The 18,860-nt window shown below is 50.2% G+C and overlaps 1 protein-coding gene across 3 annotated transcripts in view; it reads right to left on the bottom strand.

The window, feature by feature from the left end:
* SEMA4C (semaphorin 4C) overlaps nucleotides 1-12,574 on the bottom strand; it is a 61,810-nt gene extending 49,236 nt beyond the window's left edge. The window contains exon 1 of one of the 3 annotated variants that reach the window (XR_014551802.1): nucleotides 11,844-12,131. The gene's annotated coding sequence lies outside the window, so the exon portion shown is untranslated. Of the gene's footprint in view, nucleotides 1-11,843; nucleotides 12,134-12,386 lie in introns of those variants that run through there. The other 2 variants (XM_083629355.1, XM_083629354.1) reach the window with 2 other exon arrangements.
* Between the last annotated feature and the right edge of the window lie 6,286 nt (nucleotides 12,575-18,860).

Raw genomic sequence — 18,860 nt, 5'->3', positions numbered from 1 at the left:
ATTCTAGTGTTATGAAAGGGGGGGTGAGGGGGGTTCACTTTCTCCAGGCCATGCATCCTTTGATAAGCCTCTGTTATCCTCCACATGCCCAGACATCTTTTTTCTACACTAACCCCCCCCTCCCCATTGTTGCGATGTATCCTTTGACAATCATCGCCACCCTTTTCAGAGATGTGTTATCTAGAAGTGTACAATGTGGCCCCACTAAGTCTGTACAATGTGGCCCTTTGAGGCTCTATCTGAGGCAATTGGGTTTGTACCGCAGCCACACCCTCTCCCCCTAGAACATCTTTTCTCAAACTTGGGTCCCCCAGTTGTTGTTGGACTGATCATCCCTAGCTAGCAGGACTAGCGGCTGCCCAAGACCACCCCTGCTTTGCACCATCCTTGAGGGTTCCTGCCTGGCTGGACTGTTGTCTTGGACCTCTGACCATGCCCCCCACTTGCCAGGGCAGAGAATAAACAGCAGGGGATGGGGGTGTAGACACTAGCCCACAGTATAAAGCTAAAATTCACTTGTTGCTACACCTACTTTTGCCTTTGGTCCCCCCCCACTGGGATGCGGCCCCCGGAAGGCAATGTGGCCCTCCGGCTGAAAAGGGTTATCCACCCCTGCTACAAGGGCATTCCTCTATTGGCTGCTTTGTTTTTATCCTCCCTGATTCCTGGGACTGGTTCAGATTTGACTCTTCCATCATTTACAGATTGCAGCACTAACTGAGAGACATAACACATCTTGGCACCCTGGGCTTGAGCTCACATCTCCAGGGCAAGTCAAGTGGGACTCAAGTGCAGAGTGTGCAAAGGGTGAACTGGCTGCAGAGCACACAACCCCCATTCCCAGAAGCACCTCTGAGGTGCAGGGTCAGGGCGAGTTACGCAGCATTTGGAAAGCCCTGGACAAGACCATTTTTAGAATTCAGCAGGCCTGAGGATGGGGGGAGTCACAGCTGCTATTGTTCTTCATTAAGGGAAACAGGAAGAGCCCTCCCTCCTCCCAAGGTCCCCAAAGGAGGCAGAGTTCATGGCAGAAAGAAGCATATAAATGGATCTCCGGAAAGGGAACAAGGAACAGGGTCAGTGGACTGTGGGAACCGAAGGCTATTACACCAGGAAGCCCCACCACCAAGCACAGTCCAAGCAGAGCAGGATCTTGGATCTCGGCCATCACCATCAACGGTGGGAGAAGCATGTAAAGTTTTTGGAGTCAGCCCAGAGGCCATGTGGCCCCTCCAGGCCCCTGGGATTCTCCCTGGACCCCACCTCTTGCCAGCCCTGCTCTCTGCTCTCCTAGAGCGCTTCCTTCCTTGCTGGAACTGCATCACCCAACTAGGATGGTGCTTTTTGCACAGATGTCCCCTTCAGTACAGAAATAAAGGTTACAGATAGGTAGCCGTGTTGGTCTGTCATAGTCAAAACAAAAAAAAATTTTTTCCTTCCAGTAGCACCTTAAAGACCAACTAAGTTAGTTCTTGGTATGAGCTTTCATGTGCATGCACACTTCTTCAGATACACACTGTGTATCTGAAGAAGTGTGCATGCACATGAAAGCTCATACCAAGAACTAACTTAGTTGGTCTTTAAGGTGCTACTGGAAGGTAGAAATAAAGGTGACACCCATTGCTCCACCCCCTTTTGCCTCTGGCCCTGCCCACCACTGGGAAGTGGCCCCTAGAAGGTTGGCCAGGAGGGAATGCGGCCCTCAGACTGAAGGTTCCTCAAACCTGGTCCTACTTAACTTCATGAAGGAATCAGGGGAAACTGTGGAGTAATAAAATAAGCACCCTGAACACGTACAGAATGCATTTCTCAGGGATTCCAGGATAGCACAGCAAAGCTTCAGGTCAAAGGCTGCAACCTCAAGACATGCTGCAGCCCCCAGGCCTCTTTTTGCAGATTAGCCTCTCTCTCCTGCCCCACCACCCTGCAAACTACACTTGAAATCATTTTATACAACCTTCCTCACCCCTGAATTCATGTGGATTTGGATGCGCTAGGCTACTATAAATTTATGCAAATTTAAAAATAGCTCACTGCTTAATATTAGCAGATGCCTGAAAAAACAGACTTCAGTTATAAAAAAAGCATATGTGAAAATTGGAATAAAGGGGGCAGGAAGATTCCAGCACTCAACAGCTTCTCCTCCAGGCCTTTTTCATAAAGATTCAGCTCCCTGGGGCACAGGAGAAAACACTCAACTTGGGGTTCATCTGTGCTCAGTCATAAGAAACTTTAAAATGTGAAGAGAGATTCCAGTGTGAAAATGCTGGATTAGAATTTATCAAGAAGTTTGACTCTATCTGCGCAGGGGTTTCCTTTCCCACTCCAGCTCTTAAATAACACAGCAAATCTAGAATGATTATGTTGTATCACCAATTAATGCTTCCACGAATGATCCACTGGGCTTATATTGCATACATTTTAGCATTAACTGAATGGTCACAAACTCAGCATTTTGCATTCTCTTCCCATTTCTCCCCACAGGTCACCTCCCCTTCCCATCTGAAAAATGTATAATCTGTCTGCCAGCTGAGGAGAGGTCCATGCAGCTGATGTTGTGGATGCTGCAATCCACAAAAGTATACCCTATAATACAGGGATGAGCAGGCGAGCAGGCTTTTCTTTGTTGTTTTTTTAACTCCCCCAAATCCACCAATTAGAGCCTGGTGCAAAATATGTGTGCTTAGAATTAAATAATTTGGAGTCCAGGAATTAGTTCTGGGTACCAGAACTGGCTGAGTTTTGTTGCTGCTACTATTAAACAAACTGAGAGTCAGAAATGCTTCTGATCTCCTTCAAATCACCCAGAAATCTGCCTTGCCCATCCCCGACATAATACACATCTTAATCTTGAAGGCCCCACAAGACCCTGATGGGTTCACTGCAACAGACAACTGCGGCTATTTGTATATTTGGTTAGGCTGTCTTGGGTGGCTTGCAAGTTGGGGGCTGCGGAACTCAAACTGGAACTACTCCCTCCCCCAAGTGCTGCTGGCCAGAGGCAGGTTGAATTGGCTGGTCAGACTCCTGCCAAACCCTTCTAATTCCTGCACTGCGAGCGAAGGAGAAACCCACTCTGGTACCATGGGGTGTCTGAAAGTCAGTGGCAGCAGGAAACCCCACCCTCTGCACAAAAGCCAGACCTGTAGATCACTGCTGGATCTCAGGAGAATGGCAGCAACCTTGGCAAGTGTTAAGCAGGTGCTTACAACCAGATCAGAAATAGACCAAGATAAGCAACAAATGTGGAAAAGTCTGTTTAGTGCACACCTTTGGAACCCTGCAACACACCCTGCCCCACAATTCCCCCCCCCCCTTGGTTTATGCATCTGGGATCGGCCAAACCATGCATGCCAACAAGAAAGCTACTGGACTGAATGGGGGTGACCCCCCCAACCGGAATATAGGGAACTGCTTTAGGCCAAGTCAGATTCTTTGTCCATCCTTACACCAACTGGCAGCAGCTCTCCAAGATTTTGGAAAAGGGTTGCAGCTCACACCTTCTGCATGCTCTGCCCCTTCCCCAGACGGTGCATCAGGAACGAAGTGTGCCAATCAGTTTATACCATAACACATCCTTTGCCAGCCTAGTGCACTCGAGATGTTTTGGACCCCAGCTCACAATGAGCGGAAGTTGCCATCCAAAACATCTGGAAGACTCCAGGGTGGCAAAGACTGCTATCCCCATCAGCCAGCACTGCTGTGCCCCCATCAAAACCTCTCTCAAAGCACTTCAACACATTTTGAAGGTTTTTGTTCTGTTTTTCACAATCATGCAGTACTGTATTTTATGAAATAAAATTAACAAACTCTGGCAGGGAGGGGGAAGATCATCTGACTCCAGCCAGACACCCTAGATGCCACTTGCAAATTTGTCTTCATCCGCTAACAAGCAGCACATTCCAACCTGACACCCCCCTCGCCCCCCTGTCAATTGCTGAAGAGCCAAGCGGCAAGAAATCCACCATTGCCCACAGGCCTGCATGAGCAGCTTCAAACGGGTCAGAGGATGCTTTTGATAGGGGGCTGATTATGTTGGCAAGAGGTGGCAGGAACATTCCTATTAATGCTGAAGTGTCCATCAGACTCCAGGGCAGCAGTGAAATCCTGACTAGAGAAACCACCAGGCCACTTACTAATGCAAATACACACAGGTAGCTCTCAATTATACACCAGTGAGGACTACTTTCCAATGCAAATATATTCAGCTGCTACAGTTAGATAGCGGCTTACATCTCAAAACAGTTGCAGTTGCCTAAGTGAGCCAACAGGCTGGAGAAATTTGCATTGGTGCAGACGGTAACACCAGGCGTTCACTCCCCATAGGGGAGAATTTAAAGGCCTTTCCACTTTGGCTGAAAGGAGATCTGTGCCATTCCACCGTTACTTCACCAGCTGATGCCAACTCAGTAGGAAGGAGCCAATTTTTACCTATGGCTATATCAAAGAACCACCAAAGCTACCTGAGACTGCAGAGCTGAAGCGAGACACACTTTGGCCTCTGCCATGGAACCAAGTCTCCCTATCTCCCAGGAAGAACATTCTGCAAAGGGAAGGTCAACCTGGCCCCATCCATCATCTAATGAAGGCACAGCTGCTCCAGTGCTCGCTTTCTTCTTCCTCCCTCCCCAATCCTTTTTCCTTTCGTGCCATGTCAGTTACATGAAGCATCATTTGTTAACTGCTTCCTGTGTCTTGTGAACAAACATTTTTCTCTTGACCCATAAGATTTATTTATTTATTTATTTTTACATTTACCTTTCCTCCAAGGAGCTCAAGACTGGACTCTCCCCCCGCCCCCGCCCCCCTGGAAATTCTGTTTGTACCTGTATCTTGCTTTAAAATATTAAGCAGTTTAGAAATGCTTCTAAATAAATAAATAAATTGTGAGCCTATCAGATGGCGGGGGCCATCTTATTTTTCAGTATGTGAACAGCGCTTAGAAAATGTACCCATAGTTAAACTATGGCATCTGCTTCTACAAGATGTGGTGAATTTTAAATGTTTTAAATATGAATATAAAAGGAGATTAGGCAATGTTCACTAACCATAATGGCCATATAATCTCTCCAAGATCAGAGGCAGGGGGTCTCTGATTGCCACTCACAAGCAAGAGAGGGCCACTGCCCTCATGTTTTCCTCATGGGCTTTCTGGAGAAAAAACCATGGACACCCCCTTGAGCTCCTCCAGGGAAAAGTTGCAACAGAAATGCAATAAATGTTTTAAATAAATCTGGCAGATCACTGTAGGAAGCAGAATGCTGGTCTTGATAAGTCATGTCTGGGGAACCTGGGACCTCAGGTGCTGCAGAACTACATCTCCCATCATCCCTGGCCACAAGCCATGCTGCCTGGGGCTGAGGGGAGATGTAGGTCAGCAGCATCTGAAGGGCCAGAAGTCGCCACACCTGAAACAGACCTTTGCTCAGACCCATCAGGAACTGGATCCTTTAAACTAGAGATATTGCGTGAATATACATTCCCACGGAGTTATCACAGATCTTCCCATTTTTGGATGCTGTGAAGAAAAGAGCCATCAAAGTCAGCAGAGCAGTTGCACAACTCCCAACTAAAAGAGGCTCCGGAATAGCCAGTGAGTCAAAAGGGGAAGAGGACAAAATTAAGCCCCAAGAGAGAAGGCAGAAGAGCAAGACTGTGGAAGCACGTTTATTGGGTTCTGAATAAAAATGATTCAGCCTAGATCAGTCCACCTGAAATGGCTACTTCAGGGTGGATTTTGGGGTGCCAATAAAGGCAGCAATTAGGAACACAAACAGATCTGGCCACCATGGACCATCTCCCAGGATGTTCCATTCATTCCACCGGGGCTTCCAAGGGATTGTCTCCCATAAGTCGAGGGGCAGCGGTTCTTTTTATCTTAGACTACCACACAGATGGGGACCCTGTGGCTCTCCAGATGTTTTTCAATTATAGCCCCTATCACCCCTAAGCACACTAGTTGCTGATGGGAACTGGAAGACCAGCAACTCCTGGAGGGCCACAGGTCCCCCATCAGTGCTGTACTACATGGTGGGTCAGTCTTAGGCAAGAATACAAAGGGAACTCCTCATCCAAGGAGCTAAAATTTAGGCAGAAGGAAGGAACAAAGCAGGCTGGCCCAGTCTAGATTGCTCCAGCAAGGAAATCAGGATGCTTTCTGTGGTGGGAAAAACACATCCAAGATGAATGCCTGTAAGATGCCAATCAGTCCTGTCCCTCCACGAAGGAGTTTCACACCTTGGCAAGACAGACTAGGAATAAAAACAAAATCATTGGTGTCATCCTTGGTGGCTAAGAGGCAGAGACTCACACCAAGAAGTCTGCAGTTCTAATCTCTTACACTCTGCCACTAAATGGCATTAGTTCTCTCACCCTCAGTCTTGCATCTGCAAAATGGGGATAACAGCACTGGCCAACCTTTTAGGGCTCATGTAAAGGTTGCTGATTAGCATTATATAATATAGAAGCATTGTGCACATATGAAGCTTAGAGCTATTGTCCATCAAGCTCAGTATTGTCCACAGACTGGCAACAGCTCTCCAGGGTTTCAGCTGGAAGACAATTCCCAGCCCTGGCTTCAGATGTTCTGCATGCAAGGCAGATACTGTGCCCCTGAGCCACAGCCCTTGCAGTCCCCTCAGTGTCACCCTGGTGGCCGTGGGTCTCTCAGCTTGCACTGAACAATGGTGCAGAGCACCCGCTGCAGCACATGGGGGGGTGGGCTAAGTCCAGGGCCTCTTCTTTAAGGCAGACTAAACAGGAACATGAGTGACAAACTGTAGGGGTCCATTAAGGGATCCTTCCCCAAAATGCAGCGCTCTTTTTCTAGAAAAAGAGGTGCTGGAACTCACCATGAACACCTCCCTTGTTCTTTTATAATGGCAATGGTGCCCCCACCTGAGAGGTGCCAGAACTGAGTTCTAGCAAGTTCTGGCTGAAGAAAAGCCCAGCTAGGCAGCACCTGCACCTACAAACATCCAGTCTCCCCCACCCATCGTGAAAATGAGCAAAGAACCACGTGGAGGGAGGCCGCTTGTGAAATGGAACAGGCCCCAGACCGGGAGAGTGAACTACTTGGAGGTCCCAACAGCCTGGCTTTTTATATCAAGGACTGGGCCTGAGCAGGACCCCGGACAACTAACTACATTTCCACAGGCGATTCATCATAGCAGCCTTTCCGGTTGTTTTGGACTACAGTTCCCCTCAGCCTCAGCCAGCACAGCTGCATTACAGCTTGACTCACTTGCTTTGACCCCCTGGTGTTATTTCCCATGTAGCATGCCTGTTCCTGAAGGGCAGGTAATAAATAGAAAAAGTAATAGGCTTTAGACAGACCAAACCTATTGAAATTAGTGGACTGAACAGAGTAATGTGTGTTAATTTTAAACGAGCCTACTCTGTGTAGGACTAACACTGGATACACCTTTGGGTATGCACAGCTCTACATCTGTGGGGCCTCAAAATGAGTCCACCTTTGGGTTAAGGAGGTCTAACTGGGGGGTGTCTTGTTTCATGCCCAAATCTACCCTCCCCAGCAAGCATTTGCCCACTACTGTCCTGATGACATTTGCCACCAGCTCCAAATGCTGAAGCCACCCAGCAGCAGAAATCAGAGGCAATCTCTGAGGAAATGCTGTGTTGGCAGCAGGCAGGAGAAAGCAGGCAAAAGGAGGAGAGGAAACAAGAGAGAAAACAAAAGATGCAGTTTGCCGCCTCCTGCCCTGGCTGGGAAGATCTTGGTTGGCACAAAAAGCTAACACCAGTGTCGCGTGTGTTTAAATTAGTACCCCTCTGAAAGCCACTTCAGTCGTCTGGAAGCCATGAAGCCAGCTCCACCCGAGAGGCAAAAGCCACAGAGATAAAAGAGCCGTCAAGAGATCAAGGAGGAGGATCTGTGGCTCTGAGCCATTTAGTAACTAGCTTTACTACCGCCTCCTCTCCCCCCTCCCCCACAAAGCCCAAAATGCTTCTGAGTTGAAGATTCCCAGATCCTGCCTACAGAACAGAAAATAGAAGGGGGGGGAGACCACTCCCCTCATTTGGGAAGATGAGGAGGAGGAGGGCATGAGGGTGCCCCCTGCTGGAAAGGAATACATGGTCATCCCAGTGGCCCCCAATTCTGTAAGAGAGAGAGGGATTTGACAATATGGATCCGCTCCCTTTTGTGTGTCCAAGCAGAAGGCATAGCTCAGGTGAAAGCAGCCTTCCACAGCCAGGTGCCCTCCAGATGTTTTGGACTATAATTCTCATCAGCTGTGCTGGCTGGGGCTGAGGGAAGTTGTCGTCCAAAGCATCTGTAGGGCACCAGGTCAGGAAAGGCTGGGGAAGGATGCGCCCCTCCTTAGCACCCAATTTGCTTTTTCCAGCAGAGGAAAACTCACCTGGGGTTCATCTCATTCAAGTCCTAAGCAGTCTACATCTTGCAAAACAGTTGTAGAGGTAGAACAGTTTCGTGAAAGACCAACATCCTCAGTTTAGCATCAACAAGGTGTTGACAGGGTGTTAACATGGGAGGCTGTCATTAGCCCCCAACCCAGAGTCATGTAACTATCAGAACCCTACTAAGATGATCTAAACGAATCCTTACAGTAATCCTGTGAGGAAGGCTCCCTCAAATAAAGTGAGTCTAGAAAGGGAAGAAAATTGGGGAACCTGAGTAGCAGAAGAGAAAGCAGGAATAAATAAGCAAAGAATGCCCACATTTCCTTTGCTAACTTACTTTGCAGATGCTGCTACTCCTGTGCTAATTAAGGAGGGACAATTACTCCTCGCCTCCACACCAAAAATCAGCTCACAGATTAGAAACCTCAGCCAGAGTGGATTGAGAAGGAAAACTGACACCCAGGCTGGCATACACACAACAAACAGGTTCTGAGCAAAAGCTATTAGTCCAAGAACAGCCCAGCTAAATGGAACGGAGTCCCATGGAGAAGCCCAGCCAACTAGTTCCACCTTTGCAGACTCACAAGCAGGGCTGGACAGGTGAGGGGGGGGGGCTTTCTTTTAGTTTGCCCCCAGAGGTACCTTGCCTCTGAACATGGTGGATCCATTTGGTTATCATGCCCCAGAGCTGCTGGCAGACACCACCACCCCCCTTCTCCACAAATGCGCCTGGTCCTTCTTGCTAGAGTCCATCACCACATCCTGTGGCAGCGAATTCCACAAGCTCATAACTTCACATGGAAATAAGTCCTTCCTTTTTCTCAACCTTGAACCTACCAACAATTTCAAAGGCTGACACACACACACAGAGCAAATTATATCTGGCTTAGTGAGGCATTGAGAAGGGGGATCCTTCTCTGCTGGTGTTGAAAGCACAGTTTACAGTGCAAGGAATCCACATCAAGTGTTTCCATCAAATACATCACCACACTCCATCCGTCTGTGATTCTATGGCATGCAGAGTTGCTTACTTCCCAACTGTCCAGCGGTCCTATGCCCTGCTAAAGCAGCTGTTCTGCACCTTCACTGGCAGGTATTAGCTGGCCATCACACTTACCCCCATGCCCAGAAAAGCATTCCCTGCTGCTTCTGCAGATCAGGCTATTATTAAGGCCACAAGAGCAAGCCTAGCAAGGGGCTTTTTGTTCGCTTTTCCTGGTCAGCTGGCAACCCTATTCTGTGTGGCTATGGGATGTGTGGGTGTGGAGAAACGGCAAGGGAGACTGGGGCTATCTGGCCAGTTTTGAACTGGAGAGTTTATTTAAAATAAAAAGCTACACTGAACGGCCGTTGCCTCCCATGCTTTGTACTGATGTGAACAAGCCCCAGGGATCTATTTGCGTTTTTCAAATTACTTAAGAGAAAAAAGAGGGAGGAGAGAGAAAAGAACATTAAAAGCAGGAGGGGGAAGAGACTATAGAGGCTGAAAAGAAAAGCAGCCCAGATGGTGTTGTGTACACATACACAGAAGGGACTTTTTTGTGTTGCTCTGTTTGAAAAGTGGGGAGGCCGCCCCAGACATGCAGGGTTCAAATGTTTGCTGACAAGAGAGGCATCAGTATTTCATCTTCTTTTTCCTTTTCCTTTTTCCCCCCTTTCCTTTTTTGGGAAGAGCCTGTCTGTGGGGGAGGGCAACAGACCCAAAAACTGCAGCAGGAGGAATAAATATTAAATTAAGATTGTGAGATATATATTAGTGGTGAAGGAAAGGAATAGGAAAGGTTGAGTAGTGCTACCACTAGCCAAATATCTGCTAGAATCATTTTCACGATTCTCTGCCTGGGCCGGGCAGCTGCTCTTGGGCCCGAAGCAAGAAGCCAGAGCAGCTGGCTTAGAGACAACCCTTCCCCCCCCCACACACACCTGGGGGAGGACTGCCAAGGCGGCGCCAATGCTGCAATCCTACCCAAGAGTCAAGGCTTCCCCTTACCTGGAAGCAAGCCCCACTGAATTTAACAGGATTTGCTCCCAGGGAAGCACCAATGGGATCGGGCTGCGAGCCCAAGAGTGCAGAGGATGAGCGCATGCCTCGCTTGGAAGGCCGGGAACTTGTTTCTAAGTAACTATGCAGGCAGGCAGTGGAAGACCGGAGTGCCTGGCGCGCTCTGGCCCAGGGGGTCACGGAGAGGCGGACACGACTGAACGACTCAACAACAACAACAACTATGCAGGCAGGAGGGTCGGGCTACCAAATGATGCAGGGGGGCGGGGGGGGCGGGAATGCCCCGGGCAGGAGCCGGGCGGGGGGGGAGAAATCTCGTAACGCGCTCCTCCAAAAGTCACCAGAAGAAACTTGATCCGGAGCAAACACAGGCACACGCCCCAGCGCGCGGGGGGGGGGGGAGTTGCGAAGGAAGGCGAGAGGCGAACAGAAAACTTTCCACAGCTGTTTTTTCTTTGGCTTAAAAAGAAAACAGGCCCACAAGAGGGAAGCAAGCCTAAAACAACATTTTAAACCTGCGTTAGCACGAGAAAGAAGAAAGGAAAACGAAGCCCTTGTGAGAAATTGAGGTGGGGCAGAGGCGCTCCGCAAAAGCTCTTGAGAAGAGCGACCCAGCGCATATTTCCCTGGGAACTGTTGCAGCCAGCGGGACTTACTCCTCAATGAACGTGCAACAGGATCGCGCCCACGTTCCAGATAACACTTGGTCGTTTGCAAAAAAATATGGGGGGGCAGCAACAAATAGGCAGATCCTCTCTCTCTCTCTCTCTCTCTCTCTCTCACTCTCTCTCACACACACACACACACACACACACACACATAGCAACACCCCCAACCCTCTCCGGAGAGAAAGGCGCTGGCCAAGCCCATCCTTGGCCAATGCGCGATCTACTGGATCCCAGGAGAAAGCAACGGAAGGAAGGACGGGCGGGGGGTACATCGTCACACTCTGAGCCCGTTTCCAAAAGGGAATCGTCTTTCTCTCCTCCACCCCCCTCCGCCCAGACAAATAAATTAATTTCACGCCAGAAGCGCTTCTCTGCAATGTTGATGTTATGGTGGGGAAATCAGAGGATGGGAGGATCTGAAGCGAAGGAGCCCCCGCGCGTGCACACGGCATTGTAGGCAAAGGGGGTGGCCTTATCTGACGGGGGTCTCCCCAAGGAAACTCTCTGTTGGCCGGGCTGGGCGTTCGCCAGGCAGACCCCCCCCCCGCCACGCAACACGCCGTTTTGGCCCCGGGGAGGAGAGGGGGGGCGCTTTCTTTTCTGCTTCCTTTCTCTCGCCCGCGCGCAGCGTCCGCCCCTCGAGCGACCCCCTTCCCTGGACCCCGCCCGGCAAGGTAAACAGAGGCAGACCCGGCGGCGAGACAATAGCGGCGGCGGCGGCGGCCCGAGAAGAGCCAAGCGCGCCCAAGGCGGGGAAGACCCGCGGGCTCCCGGGGCGCCTCGGCGCTCACCTCTCCGGCAGCCAGCCCCGCGCGCCCTCCTCTTGCGCCTCCTCGGCTCCGCCCGATGGGAAAGGCGTAGATCCACAGGCGGCGCCCCGGCTTCTCCCGCACCCCCGCCGAGGGGACGGCCACCCCAGAACTTCGGGCGACCCTCCGGCCGCTCCTAAGCCGGCGCTGCTCCGGCTGCTCCTCCCGCTCGGCTGCTGCCCTGCTCGGCTGGCGCGGGAGTGTTTTCCTGGCTGCCTCGCTCGCTCCCGCCTTCCTTCGCTCCCTTTTGCTTTCACTCTCCTCCTTCCTTGACGTCAGGGCCGGGGCGGGCGCCGCCAGTCGGGAGTCGGGAGTCGGGAGCGGGGGGCGGCGAGGGCGCGCGCTCTCCCCCCCCCACCCCTCGCCCTCCTCGCTCGGCCGCCGCCTTCCCCAGGCGCCGGGCTCCCCGGAGCGCGCCCCTCCGCGGCCGAGGAAGGCGCCCTGGGGAGGCCCTCGGGCACCTCCCCCCTCCAGCCCCGCAGCCCCCGGCCCGGGACTCTTGATCTCGCCGGTGCACGGGTCTACCTGGGTGCTTACAACTCACGGAGCCACCATTCCGCGCTCACTCGCCGCGAAACAAAGCCGAGCCTATTATGCTCCGCGTCCAGGCGCCGGGGAAGGATTCACACGGATTATTCAAGCGCATTCGCGCCTGTTGAGCGCTGCCCTCTGCCGGGCAGAGATGCTTTCTGGATGTTACCTTCCTATTCCCTACACGGCGGGGAGGAGTTTCCTTCCCTTCCCGGCGAATTCGTTTTACTGGCTGAGTTTCCTTCCAGCAGGAGCGGGTTTCAGATGCAGGATTAAGGCCACAAGCCCGTTTAAGGGGTGCACGTGTGAAATAGCTCTAGGGGCCAAATGCTGTGCCGGCTAATGGTCCTGGCAGGTGCTGGAAGTTGGCGGGTCGAGGGGCTCACAAGCAATTGCCACTTTTAAATGCTTTTTCTTATGGATATAGGCAGTGCTTTTTTCTGGGGGGGTGCAGGGGGATGCATACCCCTAAACATTTTGTGAATCTTTGTACTTCTGTCCATTTACTGTAATTATTTTTCCCCATTTGAAATGGGTGGTTTTCTTGAGTCAAAATGAGAGTACCCCTAAACATTTTTTTAAGAAAAAAACACACTGGATATAGGAAGCATACACAACCTTCACAAATGTGCAATATATAAACAATAATAAAGCATAGTAAAAAAGTAATTTGGGAGGAGGAGGGAGCACCACCCCACTTGCCTTCCCATCACAATGACATTGCCTTCTCCGCAACCCAGCAAAAGAGATCAGGCCAGTGGTCACATCACCCCAAAGACCTGAGCACGCAGTTTGCTCCAATAAGACTGGGGGTGGTTGAGGTCTTTCCAGCCTCTGCCTCCTGGGCTGTGTTCACACACCCATTTGTTCTGCATCCGGTGGTTTGGTTTGTGAAGCCACGTGGACACAAGAACGTAAGCCACAATTCACATCTATCTGGGAGTTTCTCAAGAAATAATGTGCCTCGATGTGTGTGTCCCCCCCAGCCCCCGCAAGCTTTGATCCAATTGAACAGGTGAGACAGATGAAGACATCCATGCCCACTCAGATGACTGATGCAAGTGCAATTAGAAACAGGGATTTAAGACGGGTGATGTAGGTACTTAAAAACACCAGAAGAGCCCATCTAGTCCAGCATCCTGTTTTTGCAGTGGCCAACCACAAGCCCATGAGAAGCCAGCAAGCAATACCCAGGCACAAGAGCCCTCTCCTCTCCTGTGGTTCCCAGCAACTGGTGTTCAGAAGCATTGCTGCCTCTAACTGTGGAGGCAGAGCATAGCCATTGTAGCCAGGAGTCATTGCTAGCCCTCTCCTCCATGAATTTGTCTCATCCTCTCTTGAAGCCATCCAAGTTGGTGGCTGTTGCTGCCTCCAGTGGGAATGAGTTCCACAGTTGGCCTTGGGTACTTGGCTTGAAGGAAGGCGCCCATGAGATTCCTCCTGACTCTGGCTCTATGAACTTTGGTGGTGTGGGATCTGATGAGGGGGGAACCTCCTCAATCACCTGCTGATCACAAGCATCAGACTCACAGCCAGCTCCTTTGCTGGTGAAACTGCAACCTCTGTCTCAGTTTCCCGATCACTGCTGGGCTCCCGGGGCCAAGACCCCTCTTCCCCATCACTTTTCTATCCCTCCTGAAGGCCAGTCAGGATTTCATGTGGCTCAGAGGCTGCTCTCTTAGGCAATATAAAGACAACAATAACAATGCACTTTAAATTATTCAAAGTTCTTTGGTAATCCTATAACAACTCTGTAAAGTAGGTCTGTATAAATATCGCCAGATTGCAAGTGGGAGAGGGCATGGCAAGAGAGTTGGCTTAAGCAAGGTCCCTGTCCTAGTAACTTTTGAATTGAGCACAGGTAACTTTTGAATTGGGTTTCTTGGCACTGAGTTGGCACTTGGCTGACTGACCGAACCCAAAGGGTGCTCATCAATGGTTCCTCTTCATCCTGGAGAAGAGTGACTAGTGGGGTGCCACAGGGTTCTGTCTTGGGCCCGGTCTTATTCAACATCTTTATCAACGACTTGGATGATGGACTCAAGGGCATCCTGATCAAATTTGCAGATGACACCAAACTGGGAGGGGTGCCTAACACCCCAGAGGACAGGATCACACTTCAAAATGACCTTGACAGATTAGAGAACTGGGCCAAAACAAACAAGATGAATTTTAACAGGGAGAAATGTAAAGTATTGCACTTGGGCAAAAAAAATTGAGAGGCACAAATACAAGATGGGTGACCCCTGGCTTGAGAGCAGTACATGTGAAAAGGATCTAGGAGTCTTGGCTGACCACAAACTTGACATGAGCCAACAGTGTGACGCGGCAGCTAAAAAAGCCAATGCAATTCTGGGCTGCATCAATAGGAGTATAGCATCTAGATCAAGGGAAGTAATAGTGCCACTGTATTCTGCTCTGGTCAGACCTCACCTGGAGTACTGTGTCCAGTTCTGGGCACCACAGTTCAAGAAGGACATTGACAAACTGGAACGTGTCCAGAGGAGGGCAACCAGAATGGTCAAAGGCCTGGAAACGATGCCTTATGAGGAACGGCTAAGGGAGCTGGGCATGTTTAGCCTGGAGAAGAGGAGGTAAAGGGATGATATGATAGCCATGTTCAAATATATAAAAGGATGTCACATAGAGGAGGGAGAAAGGTTGTTTTCTGCTGCTCCAGAGAAGCGGACACGGAGCAATGGATCCAAACTGCAAGAAAGAAGATTCCACCTAAACATTAGGAAGAACTTCCTGACAGTAAGAGCTGTTCGACAGTGGAATTTGCTGCCAAGGAGTGTGGTGGAGTCTCCTTCTTAGGAGGTCTTTAAGCAGAGGCTTGACAACCATATGTCAGGAGTGCTCTGATGGTGTTTCCTGCTTGGCAGGGGGTTGGACTCGATGGCCCTTGTGGTCTCTTCCAACTCTATGATTCTATGATTCTATGATTCTATGAATGAATGGCACTGGATGCAGGCAGTGAGCTGGAGCCAAATGAATAGTGTAATGAGTCCTGCTAGTGCCATGGTACCCTTGTCCCCTAATTGGCTCTGACACGGTAAGGAGAACCCACCCCCCCAACAGCATGTTGCGGTGAGGAGAGGGGAGATTGTTCCATCAAAAGGGGTTTGTGAGAGGTTTTACTTGTCCTGATGTGCACACATATCTTTTGTCCCAGTGTCACATCTGACCAAAAAGGTATTGCAGGTGTTTCAGAGCATGGTGCTGATAATGCCAAGGTTGCAGCTTCAATCCCTGTATGGGACAGCTGCATATTCCTGCATTGCAGGGGGTTAGACTAGATTATCCTCTGGGTCCCTTCCAACTCTATAATTCTATGATTATGACTAGAGGCAAAAAATGGGGTGACTATACGCACCACAAACAGCAGTCCCTTGTTCATCTGCTCTCTAACATGAATTGGTTTTATCCTACACAGAGTAGACCCATTGAAATTAATATACAGTTAGGTTAGTAAAAGTTAGTTGGATATGATCCACTGTCTCTGGATCAGTCCTTTCCAACCTGGTGCCTTCCATATGGTTTTTGGACTACAACTTCCATCAATCCCTTGCCAGCATGGTCAATTGTCAACAGCGATGGGGATTGTAGTCCAAAAACCTGGCAGCACCAGGTTGAGGTTAGGCCACCGAAGAGGCACAGCCAAGCAGAAAAGACTTCTAGGAATCATCTCACAAGTCACCTGTTGTAGCTTATTGATACCCCCACAAATATTCTGAACTCAGGCATAAAGAGCAGCATATAAACAGTCCTAATAAATGATTGCAATTAACAAGCAAACACCTGAAGCTGGGAGGTCCTACTGGTGTTCTGCAGGACAGGTGGGCTGAACCAACTTCACCAACAGAGCACCTGAAGGGATTTTCCACCAGGGATCCTGGGGCGCCAATAGATGGCTTCTTCCTGAATTCTTCCTGAACAACATTTTTTTTTTGTGGTAGTGGGGGGACCTTCCTAGAGAAAGCAGTTGGGTAGGGAAGGTTGATTCTTGCCCATCTCTGGCACAGGGCTATTTGTTTTGTCTGGGTGCCCTTATCTTTAATGGCTTCATTGAGCACGTTGTGGCCCTATGGCAGACTCCCCAGCCTAGTACTTTCTAAATCTATTGGACTCCCAACTCCCAACAGCACCAACTTGCATGGCTGCATTTCCATCAGCACCAGCATCCTAGAGCTACACTGGGGGGAGCTGATGGAAGCTGTAGCCCAACCACCTGGAGGGCACCAGGTTGTGTTTCTCTGCTGATTCTGTTTTATCCCTTTATTGGAAACCGCATTGGAATCAGCATACAAGTTGCCTAAATAGATAAGCTGATGACTCCTGTTTCCCTGCACCTGGGCTTTCACCATCCATGCAATCCTGTTATCTCTGCCTTCCTGTCATTTGCGCTGTGCTCTTGCACAACACCCATTTGCCTCCAGATCAAAGGGGTTTGCGTGGGACACAGGAAGCTGCCTCCTTCATATGGGCTATTGTCCATTTAGCTCACTGCGGATGCGGGCGGGGGGGCTTTTTCAGCCTGAGAGAAGCATGGCAGTGGGGGCAAGGCCAGAGGCAGAGGAGAAGGAGAGAAAGGGATGTGGCTCTTACCTTTGTGCAGGAGGCTGCACCCCAGCTGTGCAGAAGTCTGAGTCTTCCAGAGGCACACCTCCATCCAGGGGAGCAAGAGGCCTTAATATCATGGTTATATGACACATTCCTCTCATGGGAGGGCCAAGGAGAGGGCTGGAAACCCAGAAGTGCTCCCCAGAGTCTCCAGCCGTGACTGGTCCTCTCTGTCACCTGCTCCTTGATCCTTTATCAACAGATGTCAGGGACTGAACCTGAGACCTTCTGCATGCAAAAAAGGTGCTCCACTATGGGGCTCGCAAACTGGCATGTAATAATTCTGCATGTGGACTTGCATTTGGATCTTCTACACCAAAACTATTTGGAGCTGCCCAGCAGACATTGCAGTGAATGGGGAAAGCAGCAGCACTTTCCAGCAAACACAGTGACGCACCTTGTCTTCATCCCTGGAAAGGTGATCATGCAAGCAATGCTCCAGCTGTTGCATCTGCCTGGCGGAGTTTAAAGTTGCAACCGAAATGACTCAAGTGACGGTCAGCAAAAAGGAGCACCAGAAAGACTTGGTTTACGAGTGCAAGAAACTTGGTGTGAAGAGGCCTGTAATGGGGGGGAAGGAGAGTTACATGGCATTCTTAGAAGACTGGCCCCAGGATATCCTCTCTGGGGCTGCAATAAAATATGTGAGGAGGGGGCCCTAAGGCAAAAGAAACAATTTGCCCCACTAATGAATATGCAGCACAATAATTGCTTCCGAGCCAGCCTAATTAAAACCATTCTTCTTGCCCAACTCCTATTTCTTTTATTCATTCATTTTATTACATTTCTGTCCTGCCTTTTTGCCAAGGAGCCTACAGTTGGTGCGCACAGTTCTCTGCCTCCCCATTCTCTCCTCACAACAACCTTCCAGGATAGGTTAGTCTGAGAGATGGTGACTGAGAGATCACCTGGTGAGCATCATGGCCAAGCTGGCCTTTGAACCCTGGGTGATCCCTCTACACCACACTGGCTTTCAAATGAGTTTGTGTCGGAGAAGGACATCTTGATGGATTGGGTCCCCCCTCGGGGTGGGGGTGGGATTCTACCTCACGGAAAGGGCTTCAGAAAGATAGGAGATGGCTTTAAAAGAGGGTTAGACAAAGTGATGCAGGCTGCCAAAGGCCATTGGCCAGGATGGCTGCGTTCTTCTGTGCAATATGCCTCTGCAGAGCAGCCGCCGGAAATTGCAAGTGGGAAGAGTCCTGCTTGTGGCTTCCCACTGTGTCTGCTTGGCCATTGTGAGAACAAGATGCTGGACCAGATGCACCTTCTGCCTGACCCAGCAGGGCCTCCTGATGTTCTTACGTTCATCTCTTGAGGATACTGTAGTTCTCAATTTCCTGCATTAATCTTTCAGTTGACCTGGATGGTGAACAAGGCTCCCTTCTCCCAGCTGCATCTGTCTCCCAGTTTGCACCTAAAACCTGCCACCTCTGGTGTGTGCACTGTAACTGCTTATCCCAATCTGGTGCCCTTCAGGTGTTTTCAGCTGCACCTCCCCTCGGCCTCAGCCAGCACAGCTGTGCTGATGCTGAAGCTGATGGGAGCATGGCTGTGGTGTCTGGGGATGGCGGGAGGGAGCTGTAGTCTGAAGGGCACGAGATTTAGGAAGGCTGCATTGCAGCCTTAAACTGGTTTAATCAGAGTTGGAAGGGACCCAAGGGTCATCTAGTCCAACCCCCTGCAATGCATAATTGTTCTTTTCCCAGGACAGGGGAACCTGAGTGTTGTAGTTCTCTGAAAGTGGATTATGAATTCTCAATAAAAAATGGTCAGCACTCTCACCGAACTACAATTCCCAGAATGCTTTAGGAGAAGATGTGACAGCCATCTCTGCTGCTGCCT

The sequence above is a fragment of the Podarcis filfolensis genome (assembly GCF_964270895.1).
Source record: "Podarcis filfolensis genome assembly, chromosome: 8".
Lineage (NCBI taxonomy): Eukaryota > Metazoa > Chordata > Lepidosauria > Squamata > Lacertidae > Podarcis > Podarcis filfolensis.
The sequence above is the reverse complement of the archived record's forward strand: the minus strand, read 5'-3'. Positions and strand labels throughout refer to the sequence as shown.